General features: G+C 40.6%; 1 protein-coding gene across 1 annotated transcript in view; it reads right to left on the bottom strand.

The window, feature by feature from the left end:
• Positions 1-18,860, bottom strand: part of pcdh11 (protocadherin 11) — a 161,133-nt gene that overhangs the window by 118,717 nt on the left and 23,556 nt on the right. The window lies entirely within an intron of this gene.

Raw genomic sequence — 18,860 nt, 5'->3', positions numbered from 1 at the left:
GCTAACCTTGTGTAAAATGCAAGTGAACAGCTAATTCTGTAATGTGATCTGACAAAATCAAACAAAAATGATGAAAAGTAAAAAAAAAAAAGCATAAAAATCAGGCTGTACAGGAACCAATTCAGAACCGATTCCCTTTAATGAGAGGCAAATGTTCAGCTGCTCCTGTTTGAATTAGCTAAAACCAACAACAGTAGAACAGAAGCAGGGTTTGATATCCATCTGTCACACATTAGGACAGAATATAATCGATCATCCGCAATAATAATCATTATTTTTGACTAAAGAATCGGTGTGGAACAGGCCAGGTGAAACAATGAGCAAAAAACTTGAGTAAAATGACAGCAAAATATAAGAACAAAAATACAATAATCCTGTTTCATGTTGATAAAACGCTCATAATGTTCATAAATGGGGAGCCGTTTGGGAGCGCGCGTCACTGGGAATCATCCAAAAGAACCAAATCTTTGCAAAGAGCCAAACTGCCAATCATTATTATATTCCAATTCAAAACTGCAATTAAACATCCCCACGGTGTGAACAAACACTCCTGCTGCATACATCTCCTTCCTCTACACTTAGATTTTTGTCTTGACTCCAATTGACAAAAAAAAAAAAAAATGTCTCCGGGGGATTATATGTCTTTGCTTTGTCATTCACATTTGGATTGCAAACCGCCTACAGTGGCTCAGGAGTAGCTGGAGGGAATTCTCAAGGTTGTCAGTCCAGCTACGCCAATGCTTTCCGGTAACAATCACCCACACAAGAAAAAGACAAGACCCACAGCCATCTTTCTTACAACACAAACGCTCATAACCGCATTGTCAAAAAAAACTGCCTTGGGTTTATACAGACATTCTGCTTTCAAAAAAGTTAATTGAATCATTGTAATCTCATGCTTAAATCGTCCCCCTTGTCGGATTAACGGGCGTATCAAAGAAAACAATGCGATACTGTAACTGAACGCGGTCGATCGTTTGTGAAGATATATACGCAGAAAAAGACAGTGGGATTGGCTTGTATTAACACAACAAATCTTCTAAAGGATTATCCCGGCTATACAATACGTCTGTGTATGGCTAAGTCACGCATTTTTCTATTAATGAGACCGACTATTGTCTTCGTACTATAGATGGTTTTTTACGGGTAGACGAGCAGATTTGCGGCGGACGTCAATATTTAGTCGATAACAATTTAATAACGGCACTTTTTATAGAAACTAAATGCTAAATACTAACATACGAGCCATTTGGAGTGAATTAGAGAGGCCTAGATCGACATAGTTTATTAATATTTGTATATATTTGACACTGCTTTTTGTCTTTTCACAGATTTGTCCAACTCCTACGCTTCATTTCTGCAGCTGAGTCTTTAGTATTATTGTTATCTATGGATGTATACATTTAGAAAACATATCAATGACATATGACAGCTCTAATATGCGTAACTTTCTACACAAATTCTACTTTCATGAAGAGATACTGACAGGAACAGTGCACCGGTCAGACAGGTGCACTTATAATACAACCTCATGTGCTGCAAACGTCCCCTTAAACACAGCCCTGCGCTCACACTCATCTCACAGGTGCAAATCAAACCCACGTGTTTCCTGAACGTCCTGTATTTCCCTGAAGCGGAGCGGCTCCAGAACAGCCACATGTTCCCCAGACACGTGTGATAGTCCCGTTCTTCCACCAACGCCGTCGCTCCTTCATAAACACAGGTCACAGATCAGACGGCTCCTGGCTGCTCCACTGCTGCGTCCATGTCACACAAACTACGCCTGAAACTAGCTCACGTTTGATTAAATGACTGTATTTCTGACTAACATTAACTGATAATTACAAACGCAAAGCTACAAACAATGACGTGGCGCTAAAAGTGAGCTGTTTTAGTCACGTTTTGAAAGTTGGCGCTGCTGTTGACTCGTCTCCTGCTGCACATGCGCATTCAACACATTCATAGTTGTACAGTATGTATTTATGTTTGAGCTGGTAAATCTCAGTACACATCCACAAACCTCTAAAAACAACCAGCAGACATCGTGACTTCCACCAACAGGCAGAAGTGAGAGAAAAATTGGATTATTTTGATAGAATTTGAAATGATTTAATTACACTTTTGATACTTTTGACTTTATTGGACAAGCAGTACTTGCCTTGATTGCCTCTGGCGTGCAGTAAATGAACTGGTATTATTTGTGACATTGTGAATAAGAGAAAAGGGAGAAAAAGAACCCCGATTGTCTGGAGCATTAAACATTAATAAACTACTTTCCCCATTATGACTCATTTATGGACTGCACTAAACGTCTGAATGTATCAATGGAAGTTTTAACTGAGAAACGTCAAAATCCACACGACACCAACATATAGCATAATGTAAGCAGAAGACATACTTGATGTGAGTTAAAATGGTCCTTTTATAAGAGTATTTTTACATTGTCTGTGGGCTATGCATTTTTGGCACAGAATGTGAAAGATGCAGAGCTTTGGTCCAACAGAAATGACCTATTACTTCATAGTGCTTTATAAAATACTGCAATGTGAGGAAAATATGGCATATTTACTGCATTTTGAAAATATCTGTTCAAACTTAAAGTACAGCAAATCTATAGACTGCCATCATTGTAAAAGGCCTATTGATTGTTCTTGTGCAACCTTCACAGAAATGATCAATGTCCTCTACAATGTTTTGGTTTTGAAAACAGTTAGCACAAATACTGTATATGGATTAACATAATGACACTCATTAAACTTGGGAAATATAAAACAAAAAGCCTCAACATAAATTGTAAATGTGTGCGCCGTGTAACAGTAGAGTTACACTGTGGAACAATAGAGTTACACTGTGTAACAGTAGAGTTACACTGTGGAACAATAGAGTTACACTGTGGAACAGCAGACCCAGTGTAACAGCAGACCCAGTGTAACAGCAGACCCAGTGTCACAGCAGACCCAGTGTCACAGCAGACCCAGTGTCACAGCAGACCCAGTGTCACAGCAGACCCAGTGTCACAGCAGACCCAGTGTCACAGCAGACCCAGTGTCACAGCAGACCCAGTGTAACAGTAGACCTGTATCAGGGGGTCTGGACATTGTTTGGTTGTTTGCTTTACTTAGATTCATGAATCTGCAGAATGGCCTGTGTATGGGGCTGATACCTAATGGAGTCTGATGGATATGAGTGCGGAAACTTGTTTCTAAAGAAAGGGGCAGTCTGCCAATAGACAATAGTATGCACCAGGGACACTCGGTTACCCTCATTTCTGTCTGCCTGCCGGCTCAATAGGAGTCCATCTAAATGAGTTACACTTGGGATCAGATACCTCAGTGGGGAACCCTTCTGCTTTTAATTTAAAGTAAACTAATAGCTTCATTTATTTGTAATTATCAAAATATTACACTTTACAAAAGACACTAAAGCAGCCTTCGTTTCCACTGGCGGCTCTTTAATGGATGTTAATTCATTCTCCTTGTTAGGCCAATCCCCCAGCCGGATGAGGTGACAGAGTTTTTGTCAAATTGAATTAGCCTCTCTGTGGCGCACTGGCCTCACCCCCTACTGGCCCAATTTTTTCTTCCCGTGTTTTTCTTTGTTTTTATTACCAGTTTTCTTTGTTTCCTTATTTCACCCATCCCTGGCTTCCCAAGCTGCTGCACACCGGCTCTAGACAGCAGTACTAAGTTGCATGTCTGCAGCACATGTAAATGACTCTGGCACTTGATGTTTGGGAGAGAAAAAAGAAAGTCCCTAAGTGCTAAATCAAACAGATGAGAGGAAAGAATCTTCTCTTTACTGTGGAAAGTGTGTCTTGTCGACGTGCATTGGCTTTTTATGTTTTGCTTTTTAAAGTCGTCAAGGACAGTTAGTTTTGGAGGGATCTGTAATGTTAAAGGTACATTTGTGGGCTCACATTTTGGAATATAAAGTAAATGTTGACTCACTGCAATAAACGGGGATGTATGCAAACGTAGGTGAATTTCGGTAGTTTGTCCTGGATGCAGTTTATTCATATATTCATGGTCTTGTGCTTTTCAGACGTGACTGGGAGGTTTCTATTCGAGCAGATTTGGGCTTTGAGCGATAAAGGACGGTGTTTAGTAAGAGCTGACAGAGAACTATATACAAAATGGAAAGAAAATGTCAAAAGAAACAACAGCGATTTAAAACTAGTATGAGTCAACCAAACAGCGAAATCCTTCTTCCTTTTATTCGTCATCCACAACACTCCGAGCCCTAAAGGTCCTATATTACACAAAACTGACTCTTGTGAGCAGAAACAGAGCTCAAAATGCTTTGTTCCACTTTGTGACGTCAAGTTAACAGCTCCTTTTACCTTTAGTTCAGTAAAGATTGGCAGTTCCAGGGCTGAAATCATCCATGATTCTAGTGAAGGTGTGTGGAGCTTCAACACACGTTTCCTGTATTAGCGCATGACATCACAAAGTGGAACAGAGTGTTTTCAGTTTGAGAGAAGAACTCCGCTTAAATATGCAGCGCTTGTGAGTTGAGCATCAACTCCAAACTCCAGGTCCAGGAAACAAAATTATAAGATCAGAAAATAGCGCAATACGAGCCTTTTAATCTCCCAAACTCAGCAATGTCGCAATCACTCCTTCCCACAGAAAAAAAATAGTTATGTGAAAAGATCCAAGTCCATCACCGCTTTCCCAAGGTCAAATGTTACACCCACAATAAGACACATAATCGCTGAGCTATAAATCTCGAAATTGCCTGTCCAAATTTAACAGCGGAATCGTGGTAAAGGACAAGTATCTGTTTTGTCCCATGACACGGATCGCCATGTTGGATTAGAAACGCCAACATTTCCAATCGGAATAAGATTTGCTTGGGCTTAAGGTCAGAGGTAGAGAGAAAATAGGATTACGATTTAGGCTGTAGGATGTAAAGGTCGGAGAGGTTAGCGTTTGGTTAAGAACGCTCTCTTAGGTTAGACAGTGAAGCGGCCCGTCCTTCTCTGACCTGGATCATCAGCAGTAAAGCCATTAGAAAGAGAACACCAGATGACAAATAGGCCGGGATCATGCTGAGTATTCATCTGCTGCATTTGTCTGAGTGACAAAGCACTTCCCGCTGTCAGACAGGTCATCTTACAGGGTTACCAAGCACCAGGCTCCAGCCAAGGAGAGCAACTGTCACGCCTGCTTTTGGGCGGTTATGTTTAGAGCAGTATCAGTGTGAGAACAGAGAAGAGGGGAGGAAGGATGCGAGTCATATCATCTTTATCAAAGGCTGGATATGAAGTACTAAATAAAGGTCAAAACACATTTAAATGCAACTAAATATGTGCAATCTTGTTTAAGTTTAAGTCATTTGAGGCATTATTTATGTCATCCAAAGCCGTAGCCACTGTAGTTATTGAACTGTTCACATAAAAATCACTATCACTGGACTTAGTATCTATTCCGATGGGGGTTAGCGGTTTTATCGACCCCGTGGAGATACTCAGTCATCTTAAAGCTTTACTTAAATGTTCTACAGAATGGCATTGCGCTAATCTATCTTACATTTATTCATTGACAAGTGTAAAAGAATACAGCTGTCAGGATTTGGGTTTTTTGTGTGTTCTGTGCCGTTTTTCCCTCGTCCCTTCTACGTCTGTGCCTGGAGCTGGGCGGAGACTCTAGCACCACCTCCGCGCACCTGCTTCTGATCACGCAATCAAACCTTCACCCGTGAGTACAAAAGGACCGAGAATCCGACACTCAGGGTAAATCGACTTGTCGTCTTCCCGGTATTTCCATTGGGGTCGTTCTTCATGTCATGTTCCAGTTTATTCGTCCGTGTATCCACCGTGATCCCGCTCTCTGGGACCACTCTGCACCTCCGTCTCCGACCCAGCTCTCCACGACCGGTACGAACACCTCAGCCTCTGACCACGCGACCCACGACCTGCTCCCAAATGTCTGCTCTGTCCACGTTCATTCACATTCCTGTTTCTGCAATAAACGACAACACCTGAGCTAGTACATACTGCTCTACCACGTGGACGAGTCTCACTATTGGTTATCGGTGACATCTGACATCTCAAACGTGCTCCCTTTCCCTCCGCTCGCCCTCTGACCTCACGCGTTCACTTCCAGTCCTCTGTTATTGACGCCGCTCGTTCGCCGCTCTCAATCGGCAATCCAGATTCAAAGCTAAGTTCGAGATTCAATCAGATTTGTAGCGCTGATTACTCGCTTTTATTTAGTGCTTGTTGCCAGGGGCCCACGCTGTTTGCTGTGGCGTTCTCGTTACGTACCGCCCCGTCGCGTCGGCTGGCGGGTGAGCTGACCGTGCGGCGTCCCACAGCTTTTGCCACACTCGCCCAGGGGCTAATACAGGTGAGTGGCGTAAAAAAAATACACCCTCAAACAATCACTTAGATGTGCAGTTTGGGGCAACGTTTTATTTTTAGATCTTGAGCCGTGGATTCAGGGGGCACTGTCGTCACCTTGCTTTGCCTTTGGACGTGTACTGTTTGTTTTCCTGAGATCTGAACTGTGACTGGATTTCTAATCGCGCTGTTTTTGGAACCAAATGTTTTCCAGTGAACTGTGAAATGAACTGTCTTAACGAACTTATTGTCAAACTAAACTAATTTGCGAAAACTGTATAAATGGACTGTGCACTTTGGCTGTATTTAAATCACACCTGTTTAATGCAACAGTGTGAAATACTTGAGAAAATGAGAGACAATATTTATATGGAGACGATCTACTAGAAACGTCATTAGTGCACGCTTGTGTCTGCTCTACCCATATGTTGTAATTTGCACATTTTAACTCTCAATATTCTTTTAATATTCTAAAATAACTAAAAAGAAACAGTCCGCTAACTTCCACGTTATAAAAATGGGAGCTGACGTATCCGTAAGCATCATCGCAACAAAGATCTGCAAATCTCACTAGCTCACACAAGGATTCTTTGTCGTTTGTACCAAAATGACTATGCGTATCAGCGAATAAGAAAATAAATTTGAAGAACGAAGTACGTCACAGTGGGCGTGTACCAGTGGCGGTGAAAACAGGGATTGATCTGCAATATTGCGTCTTGAAAATAAGCGATTAAAGATGCACAATAAGCTCAAACATGCTCAGATCACTCCCAATTCCACTTTGAGATGGTAAATGAGAAAAGGAACCAACAATAACATGGTTAAAAGCTCTGAAAGGTCGATTTTTTTGCATAGCAGATCTGCTTTAAATCCATTTATAAAACACATCTGATTTAGTACACAAATCATTATCATCAAATATTGAGATAAGCAAAGGTTTGAGTAAAAAAGTGTATTAAAGCTGCATGGTAGTTGGACTTTTTCTCTTGTTTGTGTGGTACTATTAGGTTTCTAGCTGTCTGAGTTGCTATGAAGACATCTATTTAGCGCATCCCACTGCGGCCTGGCTGACATTGTCCAGGGAGAGACTCAGCGCCTGCGTTTTCTCTCGCTGCGTGTTTCAGGAGCTTGTGACACGCTCAGTCCTACATTGACAAGTGGGTAAAACTCAACAACTTAACCGGAGAGACTGGACACCTCTGGCAATCTCTTTGTTGCGTCTAAAAATACCCACTCCCAACAGCCTCGCTCGGAAAAAAAAAAAAACGCACAAGCACACTTCATTATTTCATTATAGCCTCGCTCCCTTCCATCTTGATTTACATGAAGATGGGGGAGTAATTTTTATCATGGTGGTAGAAAGCTGTGCCCGATCCCCAGCAGAATCGCGCAAACACACGGAGATACAGTGCCCCCTCCAGAGGCCGCAATGATCTGATGTTATCCCTGTTTTCCCTCAAGCGCTGGAGCATGTACGCATCATGTCAGTGAGACCTGGGCTGCCAAACAGAGCGTTCTCACTCACCATGTTTAATAATGTATCAACAAGGAAGATGGAGTTTAATTTAAAATGAATCCAGGATTGAGTCTTTCATCATCTCCCTCAGTCTGGGGAGCTGTGTCCGCTTCTTGACGCTTCATTTTACCCGTATGTAAAAATAAACCCGCTTATGCACACTGCGGCTATACATCCCCAGGAACGATGCATTATACAGTGGCGTTTCCCCACTGACCGCGCAGAGCAGCCCCACGTGCCACAGACCAGCTTTCCACCAACAAAATAAATGCATTCAATTGATATCAGAATAATCAATACAAAAAAAAAAGTTTTACAAATGTATCTACAGCCGCTTAGCAAAACCAGAATGATATGGCTATGTGTTTTTTCTGGTCTAGTCTCCATGTTCTTCGTTGTCCGGTCAAACGTGATCGTCCAATCAGATTTGTTTTTCTTCAGTGACACGTGTGAAACAAAGGCCACCTATTATTTACAAATCAAATCTTATCCCTCTCACCTCAGATGAACAGAGTTTAGACTCTGCTCATTGATTCTGCAGAAATCCGCCATGTTTTTCAACCCCCCCGTGAGATTTCTTCCTTTATTTTTTGCAATACGGACGGACCATGCGTGTCCCCGATTGGCTAATCCACCTGTCAGTCACTCCCATTTGAAAACACAGAGATTCAGCTGTGTCCAGACTCACATCTTTATAAACGTTTGAAGAAGTTTGCGTTGTGGATTCTAATAACCTCTCTATTCGTTTTGAGTTTTAGACTATTGCTGGGTTTCAGACGACATCACAACATTCTATAGACCATAAACTTTTCTCATTAAGAGCCACGTATAAAAACACAGACAAAGCTGAGGGCCGATTGAGGGCCATAGACTCGTCGCCGGTACAGTGAATACTTCAAATCAGCGTTATTATTATAAGTTAGAGTGAACCACTAGACTTTTATTCCTCAGTGTGACACATTAAATAATTGATATGGGCTTGTTAAAGTAGATTTTCAGAAATGTAATGGAAAAAGTACTGTTTACGGTAATATGGGCCAATTCACCCGGAAGCTTGACGGCCAAGAAAAATTGGTCTGAGGGCCGAATTTGGCTCCTGGGCCACAGTTTGGGCATGCATGCTATAGAACTCACTTGTAATGCAGTGAGTTTTTGGGTCTAAGCAGTAATAAAAATGATCAGAGTCAACATTTGTGCATTTAAGTTTTGGATATTTCATGGCCAAGAACACAGTAGTCTATAGGATAAAATGGTAATAGGTTAGAAGTTGGTTTTGTTCCTCATCATCTTCACATTGTAGGATCTGAAAACCAGTAGGAGAATACAGTGCTGTGGTTTTACATACTTTAGTAAGATGTGTGTTTACCTCTTTAGTACCTTCATAATAGCAGATTGAACACGTTAAGTACGAGTGTAGTCTGTTGGCCTAAATACTATTCCCATGGTTCCTGCAGGATTCGTGTCACATGATTGCATCACAGAAGAAAAAAAAAAGAAAAAAGCTATTTCAATAAATTATTCTGAAAATGTCATACTGTCCTGAGTGAAAATTGAAAATTAAAACGAACAAAGGGACAAAATACAAAGACTCGTTTCCTGGTGTAGCTCGGAGGCTCAGAGACAGGAAGTGGCGGTTAGCAGACAACACACTCACTGTTATTTGAATACAAAATACAAATGATACTGCTGTTTCAACAAATACAGGAACAAATGCAAATCCACGTCTCCCTGCGCCTCCCCGGAGAGCGCAGGCCACCGGTCACGTGAACTATCGGTGACCTTATTGAATTGGTCATTTCTTTGGCACCGATAGTGACCGCAGAGCAATATCCGACACATTGGTAAACCGCCGCTCTTTGTGGTTAATAGCGTGGAGTTCTAGGATTAAAGATTTAGTGTTTAGGCTCTTAAGGTCAAAGAAAATTACCAAGGGAATCTCCCGTCTTAACTTATCTCATGCAGTAAATGTTGGCGTCGGTTTGAGCAACATAAAACGCATTTCCTTTGTTAGATTCTTGGGTTTACGTAGGCGCTGTAACTCATTTTGAGCGTAATGGCCAGCAGTAAACACGATTTTACAGTGACCAAGTCTAGACAAGGGACAACGAGCGCAGAATCATCTCTAAACTTCAAAACTGCAGTAAGGATTAAACCAAACCAGTGCGTGACTATGCAGGTCGAAGGAAGGGTCGGTTCCTTTCTTCCCTGCCATCCCCAGCCTATAAAATTCAAACTAGTTTTCCACGTGTGCGTTTAATCATCCCGATACTCCTCCCCTTTCAAATATGTTATCTATATTCGATGTACGCATTGATGAGGAATCCCACAAAAGTCCCGTCCCTGTGGAATTGCATTGGTTATTCACTATACATGCACGAGGTAGAGGAAGGGGAGGGGTCAAACAAATGCGGTTCGCCTGCGTGACCTTAATCACTTCCAGGTTCATCTGGGCTCGGATTTCACTAGTGTTGCCTTATTTCAGGTCACTGCCTCAAAGTCGAAGTAGGGCACAGTCATTATCGTGGGGAGCATAACACAATCATCCCCACAATACAATAGGGTCGGCGCAATTCACTCAAGTGTTGTCCATTACCTCCAGGCTCCAGACACATGTGCTCACACTATCTCCGACAGACACGGCTTCTATGTTTGGAACGAGTAAGTAATGCGCACGCAACCTGGCCGCTGCTCGAGGAAACATATTGACTGCAAAATAAGGGAGGAGAACTGATTTAAAATGAATGTAAAGGCACAGCGGTAATCCTATACGCGGGGAAAGGAGCAGGGAAGTAGAGAAACGGTAATTATTGTGAGATTGGATAGAGTTGTGGGGATGTTGCTGTTTTACTACTTGGTGGATAGTTTAACAGTGCACAGAAAACACCTGAGACTTTAAAATTCATATAAACAGAGACGCAATTGATTTAAAATGTGCATCAAAGAATGAATTTGTTTGATTTCCTGTAAAGGTAAATGAAATCTTGCTTTCGTGTTTGTCCCAAGCCCGAATACACTTGGATATAAACCTAATTTGCGATGACAAAAGCTAAAGACATTGTTTGATTTTGTTGAGAGGGGCAAATAAAAGTAATAAATACAGTTGCAGGAAAATGACTAATATTTATTATTATTACCCAGGGATTAAAAAGCAATTGCTATGTTCTTTTGAAATTGGGTCAGGACATGTCATTTAAATGGGAAGTTTTCAAACCAAAAATCTTTAATCTCAAAGATCCAAAGACAGATGAAGCTTTTTTAAATGTAATGGTAATTGAAATCTTGCCCTAGTGCCAGTCCCAAGTTTGGATAAACCTGGATATCGTATCAATACAACATGATCCATGGTGACAAAAGGCAAAGACATCGTTTGATTTTGATGAGAGTTACAAATAAAGTTGCAAGAAAATGACTGAAGAATATTATTACATAGAGAGTAAAAAGCAAAGTGAGGAGTGAATATCAGTGGCTATTTACAGGTAAGACATTCTACCTTCTAAAACACGTGTCAAACTCAAGACCCACGTGCCAAATCTGACCCTTCACATCATTTTATGTGGCCCTCGACAGGGTAAATTAAAAGGTATGATGGTCTTGAAATGTCATTTTACCAGAAGATACGCAATTACACAGCCATATTTTTACATCTAGGCAAATGCATATGCAATATTTGTAACTTTAATAAGTAATAAATACAGAAACAGTTACGTAGCAAATTAAGAAGTAGTAAGATTTATTTTACATTAGCTATTTTGCTGATGTGGCCCTCAGTGAAAATGTGTTTGACACCCCTGTTCTAAAAGCAACCGGGTAATGCACAGAAAACACTGCACTTTCTTTTCAAATTGGGCTAGTACACATCATTTTTATGGGAAGTTTTCAAAGCAAAAAGCATCACCCTCAAAGACCCAAGGGCTGATGAAGCTTTTTTAACGTAATGGTAAATGCTCTTCTCCTTATGCCAGTCTGGATAAACTAGAGATCGTATCAATACAACCTGATCCGCGAGGACAAAAGGCAAAGACATCGTTTGATTTTGATGAGAGCTATTAATAAAGTTGCAAGAAAATGACTAAAGATTATTATTACATAGGGAGTAAAAAGCAACAGGAGGAGTGAATATCAGTGACTATTTACAGGTAAGACATTCTACCTTCCAAAAGCAGCAGTGTAATATGTGCACAGAAAAAAAAACACTACATCTTTTGAAATTGTGGTAATACATATCATTTTAATGGGAAGTTTTCGAAGCAAAAAGCATTACCCTCAAAGATCTAAAGGCAGATGAAGCTTTTTTTAATTTGATTCTAACCAAGACATTAGCCCAAAAAGAATATTTAAAAAAGGAGCGTGAATTTCCCCTCCAAACATATACACACCTCTGCACCGCGGCTCCATCACTTGATAATGACTGCCTGACCAGCCGAGCAGGACTCAGCGCTATAAAAGAAAGTGTCAAAAAGATATGTAATAATGTGTGACTGATGTGCCCAGATACGTCTTTTACTGAAGACTGCGTGCTCATAAATCCTTTACAACCATCGGCGAATATCACACGCATTATTTAAGAAGACTTCAAAACATCTCTGATTTTTGGCGTTCTTTTATGTTGAAGTCTCTGCGTATAGCCCCGCGTTCTCCTGCAATAGACGCTGAGAGTAATAGCTTTCATTTAGCTATTGTTATGAAGGGAGAGTGGAGCTCCTTAGCTGATGTCAAAACCCTGTTAAGGGCTTAGACATGTTTGCTTGTTTGCGAAGCAGGTTAATACACTCGTTTATATTTAGACAGCGGCGCAGAGACACAGGTAAAGATCCAACTATTAGCAATCCCATGGCTGACGTGCATTAGTGTTCTGCTGCTCACTCCTCATTTGTCATGGCTAATGATGCATGCCACTGTTGTTCATAGGAAACCACGTTCAATACATGACACAGAGTATGAGTCTATCACCTCAGCGATATGAGCCCGTGCGAATACTCTGACGCTGATCTTCTACACACGACGAGATGCTGCTGCCTTTTCAGTGTTTTCAATTTTTAAGTGGGACCCGAGCCCCCTCCAAACAGATTTACGAGGAAGCCCTGAGAGTTACAATGCTTCACGCTCCCAGAAAAGCCAAAGGTTAGAGCTAGTTATGTAACGCACTGTGTATACATGCAGTCAATACTACAAGTACTTGTATTTGCTCAACCTGACAATGTATGACAAATTGTGATCCATTAAACAAGAACTGCCAGCATCAATTATTCCAGCTTTAGCTCCTTAAGTGTGCAGTAGAAAGGGAACTTGACCCTCTCTGTAGTCGGAGGAGGTCAGCGCACTGTTCCGAAGTGTTACAATTAGCCTCCAGAGCATTCCGGCTTTCATAGTGTCATCCCACATGCACTAATGGAGATATCACTCATTGCTTGTCACGTGCGCCTCCGAATGGGTAGTTAAAGCCACGGCTGTTGGAAACGCTGTGATTAGTGCAGTTGGACAGTGAATTTCACACACGATGGATGACAATGATCAGGAATTAGTGGACATCTACTCGAAATGGTCTTGGTCGGTTCGGGGTTACTGTCAGGATGAAAAAAAAGCAATTGTCTGCCGTCTCACGATTATCCCTCGCAAAAGCCTATAATCTGCCTGAAAGTACTTAAAGAGTCAAGCAGCAAAATAAACAACGTTGATTATGGTTGCGCACTGTTCTTTTTTTCTGCAAGCGGACCAGGCTGGTGGGGGTAGGACTCAAGGGGGGGTGGGCGGGTCTAGGCATGTGGTGGTGGGGGGGTAGAAGCTAAAGTTGCGCCTTCTTCCTTCAGCTCCATCTGCTCGGGCAAATGTTAAGGCAGGCTAAATACCCCCTGAGTCCTGTGTTCAAACCAGATTATCGGCTATTCAAAGGAGGCAGATGAGCATCTTATCGTCTCCCAATCTCTTTTACCAAGGCAAAGTCAAGAATGTGGAGGAGGATTATCGGGATTAGGACGGACAAAGGCACGGCACTCAGAGAACAAGGTCTTAAAAAAGGTCTTTAAGTCTGGCCACCTTTGCTTACAAACACGAAATGGCTGCATCTTGTCTTGAAAGGGTCTGCAGGTTGATATGCAGTTTTATGGCGTCTAGTTCTAGTTCACCCGCTCGTTTCAACCTAGAAATGAACTGCTTTTGTTCATTTCAAAATACATTTATAACCTGTTTTATAACCTCAAATCATCACAACAGGAGGCAATGTACAGTAAAATCTAATGATATTTCAACAATAAAATCAAAATCCATACATTTGTTTTTGTTTTGTTTAGTTTTTTCTAAATCTTAATTAGTCAAAGCTGTGTCAAGAAGAAAAAGAAGTAAAATACTGGTAAAATAAATACCAATATAGCACTATTAACACTCCTGATACTATTTCGATAATATTTCAAACATGTCTTCTGTCTTCTCTTTGATAATTGTAGTTATGTTCGTGTGGGATTAATATTTGTTCTTCATGTAAAGCAGAGCAAATCCTCTGATTATTTCACAAAGTAGGTGGGGCACGGGACAAATCCAGTACAAATTCCAGCTCCAAGTCTAGACAGTCTAGTTCTTAAATAACTAAGAAGCACTTTTGTTCACTGTGCCCTCTGTGACTCAAACTAAAGCTTATGGTGGTAATGATGTAGTGTAAGTAAAAGTAACAGTGGTAGCGGTGGTGGAGCTGCTGGGAGTTTTGTGGTGGGGCAGACAGTCATTGTGCTATCACAGGCAAATCTTAAGGATGTAGTTTTTAGTGCAGTGATGAAAGTAGCAGTGGGATTCTACAGCACTGAAGCAGCTGTAGTTGCAGTCTGGACATAATATGTTGTAGCAGCAGTTTACTTTTGTATGAAATGGTTTCTTTTTTATCCAGGTAAAACATCTTGTGTAATACCCTTTCAAAGAACCCACTCAAACACATACAACCCACAGCTATATCTCTGTTCCGCAGTAATGACCTCTTGTGAATCCTCTTCCTTTTCACAAAGTAGGAAAGTTGCCTCTCCCTCTCGCCTCATATGTTTGTTGCACAGTCTCAGCGACTACTGTTTTAGATCACACTTTTAACAAGGAACAAACAATTGTACTTGCAATCGATGCTGCTCAGATCCGCACTACACAGTCACACCTCGTTTAATCAACACAATTGTTTTCAATGAAACAATCTCCGGGCTGTGGAGCTGTACTCGGTGTCTCAGAAAGCAGCACTCTGCGGGCTTCCACACTGATTTGATTGTTGCACACACAAAGGTAGCTCGACCACCGCGGCTATGGGGCATGATTGAATTATTCAGTTTGGCAGAGATTTGGCAGCAATTGTGCAGAGTGTTGCCTTGAGTGGAGTGCAACAGGAAGACAGCGGCGTATTGTTTCCCTGCACCACTGCACAGAACAGCACATGCATAAATAGCCCTGTGCTTAGACAGACTGCAGCGCCCGAGGACAGCATACCATGTGCACGCTACCTGCTCACATAATTGACCAACAGCTCCCTGCAGACTGTCCAAACATACATTTTTAAAGGGTTTAAGAAATCGCACTAGACTTGGAGCAGTTACTGAGGACTATCTGTTGTCATGAAGCTAATGGACAAGTTAAATTGAAGCTTCAAACTGTGATGTCACTGAAGGAGTTTAATGGAAAGGTGCAGCTGTGTGTCTTTCTGCCATGTGCCATTTCTCAGACAAAATTTTTTTGGGCAGATAGGAAAGACCTTACCTCAGGATGCAGTCATTTTAAGAGCTACTCTGCTGTTAGTCTTGTTTGTGGATTTGACCTTAAATGTGTTGCGGTGGTGGTCCATGTCTTTGCGAGCCACTTGTGCTAATGATGGTTTTATTATGTGGTTTTGGCATCGCTAACACAAAATGTTAGAAGCTCAAGCAAAGTCTCACCTCAGAGTCTAACTAGAGGTTTTTAACTATGTTTATTTTATATGGATATAACAATTACACTCAGTACATGCAGAAGCTTTTCATTTGAGCTCAAATAATGAAGGAACTGCAGAGGAAGTACAAATAGAGTCTGGGTCTCAAAATGGAGTAACGTCTTTAGAATATCACATTATTTTTTGTCTGCACTGATGTGAAAAATATATTTTGTGATAGTATAAATGGTAAAATATTTGTAGACGTAGTGTTTTGTTGCGTTATAGATGCATCGGATGTTGACTTGTGAGTTCAACAGTGTCAAATCTACTTTAAATTATTCAAAATTTTTAATAATTGCAAATATATTTTCCAGGTCAGTTTGTTTCTTCACATCGTCTTTGTAATCTGCTCCTTTTCCAGCTATACCATTACATTAGATGTAATCAAACTTGGTCCATACAACTAGCATTCTGGGCTATTAGGTGAAATTGAATATGCACTCTCATGAATCAATATGTCATAAAAGTCATATCTTTCCATGTCGGTAACTGAACCACAGGACATCCATTTAAAACCATTTTACTGATCATAAAATAACTCTTGGACGGCTCAATACAGCGCCACGCTTTGGACCTCGAAATTCTAAACACAGCTCCCCATAGAAAACCATTTTCTTTCTTTTGTTTATATCTTTGACTCTTTGCTCCAAGTCGATGAGAAATCCATTTATCGCCCACACTATCGCTGCGCACAAACAGTCATTACAGCTTTGGTGTTGTTGTAAATTTTTATATTTATTTCTTCCTTTATTCAGAAAGATTCCATTACCTAATTATGTGAAAGACCAAAAATGCTCTCTTTATCCTGTTCAAAAGAGAGATAATTTACCTTATGTTTGGCCTTACTCTCTGTCTCATACTTTTCTTTTTAGCCGCTCGTTTATCGAGTTTACATTCCTCTAATAATAGCTCACTGACATTTCCGCTATAAGGGAATGTTCTACTTGTGAGTGCACCATTTTCTCAAATCACCAAGGACACATGGCCCGAGGGAACTGATTAGCACTCTCCCACTTTTAAAATATGAAATAACTTTGATAAGCAATTAAACGTGTTCTGTTGTCTCTTTTCTAATGCCTTTGTTTGTTGCCTTTCAAGTCAGTATTTTTGGTTTAGCTGCATTGTTTCATAGAATCTACCTCCTGGCATCCATCGTCTCCTCAAATCTGTTTGTGCTCTACTGTAGATGGTAATAGCAGGGTTATCATTATCAAATGATCATTACTGAAGCTCACGGAGGGGAAGTTGTGTTGTTCCAAAAAAAGCTCGATTCTCTGCAGTAGACTTCAAAGCCAGTGCTTTCACTCAATTTCCATAAGTATTTTCTATGAGAGATTTGGTCCTAATGAGCTATAAATCTAAACTACAACTTTTATTCCATGAAGTCAGGGGCATTATTACAGTAAAACGCTGAAGTAAAAAGTGGATGGGTTTTGGGAAGTCTTAAGAATAACTCATAAAGTACTCCTGAAACATGAATAATATAAAAGCAATGAAAAATATTCGATCCCGCGATCCGTGGTGGGTGGGTTAGGAACTAAAAGCCCTTTACAGTATTTGTTTTAACCTGAACATTTCCATGAAACATTAGTCAAAATAAAAAACAAAACTGTGCTGTGTCTTTTAATGTTTATGCCGAGTGTGTAAGAAACTGGGTACTTCCTGTTAACTCTGCTTTTGAAAAGAAACTAGCATCATCGCATTAACATGAGCTATCGAGGTGTATCCAGTGTAAAGGGAACAGGCTCTGTGGCCATTTAACATAACTTAACATAAATATATTTAAATCTGGAGGCAAATTAATGAAAGTTCGGTTATGCATGGACGTTCGCCTCCTTTGTAAATAATTTGAAATGAAATACACAAGTTAGTTATTATAAAGTTTTCCGGGATTTTCTATTCTGAAATGAGCCAATTAATGGTGCCTACAGCCAGGGTTGTGCGTGCGTTCATAGGCTACAGTTGTGTTGACCCGTGCTATATTTGAACAGCTCACTGTACAGTCGAAGGGAAAAAACAAATGATTCTTGCTCGAGCCCTAATGTGTTTCACCTAATTACCGTCTTACTGCTGGTGCAAAGCCCATCCATTAGACCGAGTCCGGAAAACACCATTACCCAACACTGACTGTTGTTGTGAAACTAAAATGCAATGAAAAAGAGTCCAAAATGTGCCATACAATGCAAAAGACTTTTAATAAATTTTCCAGAAGCGCACACATACATGAACAAAACAGTTACAGTTTTTCTTCCACTTGGCAAATCATTGACAAAGATGATGTAAGGTGCATATTTACGTTCACATTGAAAAAGTGAGGTGTCTAATTTCCCTTTTTATGTCATTTCCCCCTAAAGATCAGGCAAATCTAATCATTACACAGTGCTATGTAGACTGCATTCTGTGACTCCTACGCAGTAGTGAATACATCTTGATATCATAATTACATGTATATACCTCCCGCAATAATAACAACCTGTCGCGTTGCCAAGGCCAGGCTAGTGAAATGAAGAGCTCTAAATAGACATGTTTGGTGAAAAAGTCCAGTAGAGAAATAAAAGGCTGCGACACATCAGCGCCCACAGACTTCAGGCTAATTTTGCACGTAGATGTGACTTTGAGGCTTTATCAGCGCCTATAGAACTACAGAACAACCACTGCTAACTCTCCAAGATGCTAAAAGAATTACAACCAATCTTTAAATGAAATAAACCTCGAATGATCAGTCAAGTGCTACCACTTTGCAAGTTTAATTAGGCCCACAGAATATATTCTTTTTCATTTCATTTGGAATTGTTTTCATTAATTTTCAGATAAAATTTTGGGACACTGTAAAAAACGCATTAAAACAGAATCTCCTGGAAAAAAGAAATAATGGTTTCTTTATTAATAATAAGTATCAGAGGTGGAAATTGGGATATTTTTTTTTTGTAATTGTACAATTATAGCAGCAACCCCAGAACGCTGGGACAAAGGCAACAAAAGAAACACGTAGCATTTTGTGAAACTGATGAAGTAAATTGGCCACATGACGACACCAGAGATAAACATACAACAGGAGGAGCTTTGTCCAA

Source organism: Periophthalmus magnuspinnatus, chromosome 10 (assembly GCF_009829125.3).
Source record: "Periophthalmus magnuspinnatus isolate fPerMag1 chromosome 10, fPerMag1.2.pri, whole genome shotgun sequence".
NCBI classification, from domain to species: domain Eukaryota; kingdom Metazoa; phylum Chordata; class Actinopteri; order Gobiiformes; family Gobiidae; genus Periophthalmus; species Periophthalmus magnuspinnatus.
The sequence above is the reverse complement of the archived record's forward strand: the minus strand, read 5'-3'. Positions and strand labels throughout refer to the sequence as shown.